Raw genomic sequence first — 8218 nt, 5'->3', positions numbered from 1 at the left:
TTATAATCGTACTTTTTTTCCACTAAGGAGGCATATTATGAATTTTCAACTTCTACACCTTGACTGCCAAAGCATATTCCATGGTGTTTACCCACAGAAACCCATGAATTAAAACATCTCCCTTACATGAGAAACAGACTATTTAGGTAATTCTTGGATTTTTTTCGTACAAAATGGCAAAATTTTCAGAGGCCCTCTTTCAGATAACCATTGAAAATACATAAGTGGCCTGTGGTAGCAAGTGTGGACGTCCAAAGTGGAATCTCCTTGGTGGAATAAAAAAAGTATGATAGTAGAATACTGCTTACTTCTTGGTGCTAGAAATGAGTGCACCTATAGCACGTAGTGCCCCTATCTTTATTTAGTTCATCTCGAGTTCGTGCCTGTTCAAGACTTATCACTATTTAGCGTGGGCACTGCGATAGTCAACCATAGATACCAAAGAAATCAGCTGGTTTTTTTCTTCAAACGTTTCAATTGAGAGAAAAATCAACAGACAAAAACCCCTTGTTCAAAATGCGTGTAAATAGTCTATTGATTAAACTATATTCTGGTACCATGCACCATTATTCAATAAGCCCTTTTTTTCTATTTTCGTACTAATAATAGCCCCTATTTTGAATGCACTGTCACTGAAATTATGAAAATGAACGAATTTCATGGTCTGGCAAACATGGTCCACCATTGTATAGAATAGTGAAAATCACTAATGTAGATCAGCCATCTTGTAAATAAAGGTACCTACTCTAACAATGTATTCCTTAATCCAATAGTTAAACTTAAATCGAGTTTAAATTCAGCTTCTGGCCCCCATAACACTTGTAACTTTTCCTATTCCATACAATGGTAGAACAGACCATAAATATTGATAACAAATACGCTCTCAGGAATCATCTGACTCCAAACAATGTGTAATGTGCAACAATATACAATAGGAACAGTACCATGTTTCTATGACAACAAGTAACTAATATAATCAATTAATTAATTAATTGTTAATAGAGTGTGTGCTAAACAATACGAGTAAAAGGAAGGAATTTTAATTGTGTTAAGCATAAATGCTTGTCACAAATGTCGTTCCCTGCTTAATGCACAACGCTAAATTTTATGACTTGGCTTGGACTCGAACCACCAACCTCCCGATCCGAAGTCCACGGCGCTAACCACTACACGTAAACAATACGAGTACTTAACAGAGAAAATATCTATTGGAGACAAATGAGCAGGAACACAATTTTAAAAACTTGGTTTAAATTTGACCATTGGATCCACAACCATTTTTTTTGACTTGGTTTAAGCAATATGTATTGTTTGGCTATTTTTTTCTTTTTTTTTTTTTTTTTTTTTGGTTTTTTCTTCTGGCCTGTGTAAATCAAATGGGTGACGTCAAAGAAAACCCTTGACACTCTGTTAACTCTCAGTGGTAAGTTTGGCCAAGATAAATTCTGTCATTTCCTAACCTCTATGGTCCAAAAGATACCTCAAACTCCTCAGAAATTCTCAATTCTACTCTTTCATTTCCTAACCTCTGTGGTCCACAACTAAAGATACCTCTAATTCCTCAGACATGCTCAATTCTTAATTACTTGGTGCTGCACTCACAGGAACTTGAGGATAGGTGGGAAAGTCTGCCGTTTCAACACGAGGCACCACTTTGAACGTCGGATAGAGCGCCAGCTGATTGGTCCTCAGGTTGGTACCCTTCGAGTAACCATTCCAGTGATTGCCCGCCACGGATATCTTGTCACCTACGACCAACTCCATTTCTGACGGATCCTTCGGAGTGTGTGGTAACACAGCCACGTGGATCCTGAGGAGAAGAATGGGATACCTTGTTTGTGCTTCATGTGGATTTGTTTGTTTTGTTTTTGTTTTTTTTTTTTTTCAAGAGGTTCAAGATAAACAATGGGTGTCAGGATTATTGAGATATTTGGGACATTCTACAATGCTGCAGTGAGCATCAAAATTTTTGACATAACAATAAGGTCCTGTATGTATTTTGAATTTTATTTATTATTATTTTTACATAAAGTAATAACATATAACTATTTATGTTTTTTTTATGTATTTGTCGATGTAATATTGTATTACTGAGTTGTATGATCTGTCAAATAAATTAAATTAAATTAAATTAAATTGCATTTATTCTATAACTACATTTACCTACATACCTGGATATTTGTCCGCCAAAATAATAGATATCATCGAGGGACTTGTATTGCATGGAAGCATCGGGAAACATCGTGTTCATATATTCGTACGCTACACGGCATATCTGTGACGAAAACGTACACACTAGGAAATCGCAATTGGAGAGGAAATGAATGTCGGTGATAATACCCATTAGACTGGATTCGGAATAACGGCGACCCACCGAGGCGGTCAGAGCTATACTGGGGTCACCTAGCACCGTGTATTGAGGATACCTGGGTTGTAGAAACAGAGACAAATTTATTATTATTATATAATTTTTTATTGGGCTTTTTATATAATTCTTTGCTTGTCACAAAGGTTGTTCCCCGCTTATTACACTACGCTAAACTTCAAGACTTGACTTGGACTCGAACCACCAACCTCCAAATTCAAAGCCCACCGTGCCAACCATTACACCGCTGAGGTTGACAAATTAAGTTAGTCATTTCTTGATAATTTTTTCTCGCTCAGGTCTTGATTCACATAATCTTTAACGTTTTCTTCGACCTCCTTCACCCTTTTCTCCCCCTCACTTCCATTCTCTCAACTCTTTTCCCTATGTAGCTCTCATCTCTTCTTTCAGCATGTCCATATCACTGTAGTCTCCTCTCCTGGATATTTCTGGACACTTTCGTTACCTTTATCTTATTCCTTATCTTCCCCCACTACTTACTTTTCTTTAATTTCCGTCAACACCTGAGGATCATCTGTAGCCACATACACCCTCTTGACATCCACTGTTTGTTTTAGAGCTAACTGTTTATAATACTCTTCCACTCCAGCCATATACTCGTCCACATGATGGAATGCTGCTTCTGTACCCACTTTGTCTGTGCGACGTATGTGAACCCTGGAACATTACATTATTACAATCAAATCATGAACCTTTGTGGTAAAGCAGATAGCTTTTCACAACACAGTATTACCAAGGGCCTCCTTTACTATAATTTTCATCTACTCGTATCACCAATTTACACTGCTAAGGCCGCCGCTGGTCGCTACTCGATTAAAGTAGCTACTCACTTGTCCTCACGAGGCTGAGTGAAGTCCAAGTACAGAGCCGAAAAAGCTTCGACCCCCGTCGGGAGTCGGGACCTCCGGAGTACAAGCCTAGTGTGATAGCCACTCGGCCACGGAGTACAAGCCTAGTGTGATAACCACTCGGCCACGGAGTACAAGCCTAGTGTGATAGCCACTCGTCCACGGAGTACAAGCCTAGTGTGATAGCCACTCGGCCACGGAGTACAAGCCTAGTGTGATAGCCACTCGGCCACGGAGGTTGCTTTCAACATAAGACTGTGTCAACAGTGCTGTCTGTAATTCAATATGCTGTAAGCCTGACCCTGTGCCCAAGGGCCATAAATATAACATTACATTACATTGAAATGGGGGACTTTTCTAAGGAAATTCTCGTGTGCGGAGTCCATTAGGTAGGACTATTGCTCTCATAGGTATAACATACCCACCTCTGTGGCTGAGTGGTCAAGAGCACTGACTCTCAACCTGGAGGTGCTGAGTTCGAATTTTCCGACCGAACTTTTCCGTTCTTGGATGGGCAATATGGGCATGGATGTAAAGGAGTGTTCCTTCAAGTAGGTAATTCGAAAGCGGTTCCAAGGTACACCTGCCTCGGTGGTGTAGTGGTCAAGGCGCTCGCCTGGTAAACAGGAGAGCGTGGGTTCAATCCCAGCCGAGGTATGGAATTTTATCCTCAATATAATTTGAGAATTTGACCACAATAATAGTAGTAGCCTACTGCTGGAGTAAAGGGACTTTTCAGTCCTATGCGAGCAGTATAAATAAGCACTATTACTATTATTATTAAACAAGAAGAAAAAGATATAACCCAGTACCCCAACAATATAGGTTTTCTGAAAGTTGATCTTTTTCGCCATATTTGCTGAGGAAGTCCGGGGTTTTCGTTTGTGGCTTGAACAAATAGCTTGGAGGATCTGTCCAATCCCACAAACGATTGGATCGCCGTGAAGTCGGGATAGTCGGGGTTCCAAGTCTTTCGGAATGGAGAGAGGAGATAAGCGGGCGCGCGGACTGATTGGAGTCTATCACAGGTAGCTTGATCACTTGAGTTTCATCGTGACCTGAAATTTAGTTTCTTTTATTGGGTAAATAGATACAAAACGGAGGAATCTTAGATTCTAAAAGGCTTTTTTCTTCTTATTAAAAAAAAAAAAAAAAAAAAAAAAAAAAAAAATGAATTTAGTCTTTGTGTTATTAACAAAATATTTACGGTACGGCCAAAAGGTTAGCTCGATTTTGATAAAAGGTTAAACAGATAAGAAAGAACTTGTAAATTTGTTTTATAATCTAAATAAGGTTTAACTACATAATTTTTAACTTTACCTATGAAATATATAGGACCTTGTTTAGACTGCGGGAGTAAAGGAACTTTTCAGTCTCATTCTAGCAGGATAAACATGGTATAATCTATTCTACTATTAAAAAGATTAGAATAAAATTGATTATCCCAGTTACCTACATAAAAACTGCGGGAGTAAAGGGACATTTCAGTCTCATTCTGTTAGGATTAACATGGTATATTCTAGTCTAAATTGAAAAAATGATAACGAATTGACTACCTGGCCAACTGGATGTCGAAGCTCCTTCCGGGGAAGTGCATGTTTTGCTCACAGGCTCGAACACCTCTTCCCAACCCCCTCGGGCGTATCTCCAACCTTTGGACTTCAATATCAACGTACGCTGAGTAGCGTATGCCACAATGAAACAGTAGACAACGTGATGTAGTTGACACCCATAGCCACAGCCCTGTGAAAGAAAACAATCGGGTTGAGTTAAAAGGTACCTAGGTTTCTTCATGTTATTAGAATAAAAACCACTAACACTTTGTAAAACTTAAATAGAGAAAATATTTTTTTTAGTTAAGATGTTTCTTTCCCCATATCCATGAAGAGAGATTGATCAAAACCTACCAAATTTAACCATCATGTTTAACAATAGCAGTGACAACACAACACCAGATTATACAAACTTTTCAACTATCACCAACAATACTATCCAAGGATCACAGAATGTTAATGGCATAGAGCATCACTTACTGCAAGCTGCTAGCAATTAGCTTTTCATAAACTCAAGTTCCATAAAAGATTCCACTTACTTTATTTAAAGTACAAACTAATTTCTTAGCAGTTCTACAGTCTGAAGGATTTTGTAAATATTCAAGCCTCCTCTGAACCAAGTCACTTAGATCATGGGATTCTTTCAGCCTCCATGCTTCAAATGAGTCACTTGCTTGTAATGTGTTCAAATCTTGAACTAGAGATCTGAAAATACAACATTGTTGAACTAAACATCAGTAATACATAATACAAGATAGAGATCTGGGGTAAGTTCATGTTGTCTCTGGGTAACACAAATATTGTAATACAAAAATTGAGCTGAATACTTAAATATTTAAATTCTGAGCTAACTAGTATTAATTAAAGGACATAAAAACCACTCACTTACCTCTTGTGTTCTGCTGTTTCAGATATAACTTGTTCTAATTTACTTGCTAACAATGGTGAATAGTTAACTACTTCAGTTTTAAATTTGGTCAGCTCAGAATTAACATAGTACCAAAATTCTTGGACATTGTTTGATAGTCTTATGCGTGTAATTTCATAGTTGTTGTTTGGATCATCTGAAAACGAATTAATCATTATTAATTAATCATTAATTTATATATTTTTTGTGTCATTAGTCATTACACAGTAGGTTTTCCTTAAACCCAAAAGACTTATGAATATTGTAAGAATTAGTATTGTAAGAATTAGTAAATGAGTAAGAATTAGTATGAGTAAGTGAGTCAGTGAGTCAGTTACACAAGGGGCTGTATATATTTAGGATTACAATACACAAATAGAATGTGTGTTAAATAATTGATTTAAAAATAGGTACTTGGTATGGTTGGATCAAGGGGGGAAAAATTATACTCTATTTTTCATTACTTAAGCTCCTGGATAAGGTAACTAATTTTACTAATTATGTCAGAACTTACCATTATTTGGTGAATGTATAACCAGGCCATGCTCTCCATTGTTTGATAATTCTTGTTTGCCCTCTGATATGCTTCTGAAAACAAAAATTACAATATGAGCTCTCTTTAATGTTTATTAATCAATATAAATAGGTTACTATACCAAAACATAAAGATGAGGCTAAAGCTGGAAGAGTTAAAAAGTAATCACTGCATGCCTAATCAAAATGAAAAATGGGCAGCTTTGGTTCAAACCTATGAGTCATAACATACATCTATGAGTCTTAACTTTAGTGCCCTTAGCCATATAATCACAAATATCACAATAATACTCACATTAAATTACATTCTTTGATTAAAGCCCGAAGTTCAACATTCTTGCTCTTCAACAACTCCATATCCTTGATGACTTCATTTAACCTCTTTGAGTATTTGGTGTCGGGCTCCAAATGGAAAAATCCCAAGACCATAAGTACAAAGAGCAACCATACTATGGACAGGAATCCTAGAAGTCTGCACCAGCCAATTTGACGTCCGATGAATTTCATGATGGAAACAGCACTTTTAGAATAGCATCTCATGTACACTTCACTTGAATATAAATTATAACAGAAGATCTTATCTACGAGTATTGACTTTAATCCTTATATTATGTTCTCAAGTAGTTATTCTCTTGATATAGCCACACAGAATGCCAATAACTGCTATTTATATTTTTATAGCTTCTGAAGCAAACACACTTGTGATTTCCAGCTAATTCTCTTTAACAGAGAACATGATGTGTTGGCTCTTCCTTGGACAAAAGAATAGATGTGATGTTATCATTTTGATTACTAAACTCCAAGCATTTCCTTCCAATACAACTTTTCTAAAACTTCAGAGATGATAATGTAGGGAGGTGAATATCTATAATTAACTACTACTTATCTCTTCCACAAAATCAATAGGAGGAATATTAAAAAATGAAGTGTGGGTACCTACACCCAACCAAGTAAACAGTGCACTGGAATTGTTAACTATTTCCTTTTAACTTGGGAAATAGTTTAAAGCATAACATCAAAACGGAACTGGACATTGACACTTGAAGGAGCAATAGAATATAAAAATTAATTTTCAACAAGATTATCTCAAAATTCAAGAGTAAAAAATAAGAAAAAAAGTTTCCAAGTCCAAGTACTTGAACTTTTTGCTTTTTGTATCAGATTCGGGATTATTTACATTTTAGAAGAAAGCGCTAACTTAAAAAAAGTTTCCAAGTCCAAGTACTTGAACTTTTTGCTTTTTGTATCAGATTCGGGATTATTTACATTTTAGAAGAAAGCGCTAACTTCTCACTCATCATTTTCAGAAAACGCTAACTTCTCCCCTATGGTAGGGGAAGCGGCAAGTCCGGCAACGGCAAAATTTTAGAAAGGAGGGGAGGAGAAAGACTGGAGGAGGGGAAGGCCACTGTACTCCGTTATCTCAACTCAAACATTTTATAAATTTTATTTTATTTTTCCTCAGATTTTTCCGAGTTTCCCGTTTCGTTTACCGAATTTTCAATTTTCCGGGAGCACAACAGGAGATTATTCCTTTCGGTGTTCTTTTTTCTATTTGTGGGTTTCAACTTTTGAAACCGCGTTAAGATTAATTTAAAATCTTTCCTTTTCTTTGCGTGCTATTCAAGTCTATTGAACAATGGATTTACTTGGTTCTATTCTGAATGCCATGGATAAACCTCCTACCCTGAATTCTTCAGATAAAACTAGGATCAAAAGTAAGCAATAAGCATGCATGATTTTTTGCTAAGTCCAGATTATCTCGTGATTGAGTTCAATCCTAGACTGTCTGTTTTTTTTAGACCCTTGTCCTAAAATAGAGAGGTGTGTTTGTGCCTTGGTTTGATAACAAAATGTACCTCCCCACTATTTCTATCAGTCTTATCTAACAAAATCAAGGCACATGGTCTATCAAAGTACCACAAGAATCAGAAGTCAATATCTAACATACTTACACATTGTTTCAAGTTTGGAGTTGGTTTATTGATTG

At 36.7% G+C, this 8218-nt stretch overlaps 1 pseudogene; it reads right to left on the bottom strand.

Annotated features, from left to right (window-relative positions):
* Positions 1 to 1365: 1365 nt before the first annotated feature.
* Positions 1366 to 7399, bottom strand: LOC103524654 (annotated as a pseudogene).
* Between the last annotated feature and the right edge of the window lie 819 nt (positions 7400 to 8218).

The sequence above is a fragment of the Diaphorina citri genome, unplaced genomic scaffold (assembly GCF_000475195.1).
Source record: "Diaphorina citri unplaced genomic scaffold, Diaci psyllid genome assembly version 1.1 scaffold111, whole genome shotgun sequence".
Lineage (NCBI taxonomy): Eukaryota > Metazoa > Arthropoda > Insecta > Hemiptera > Psyllidae > Diaphorina > Diaphorina citri.
This window is presented reverse-complemented; position numbering and strand designations above follow the sequence as displayed.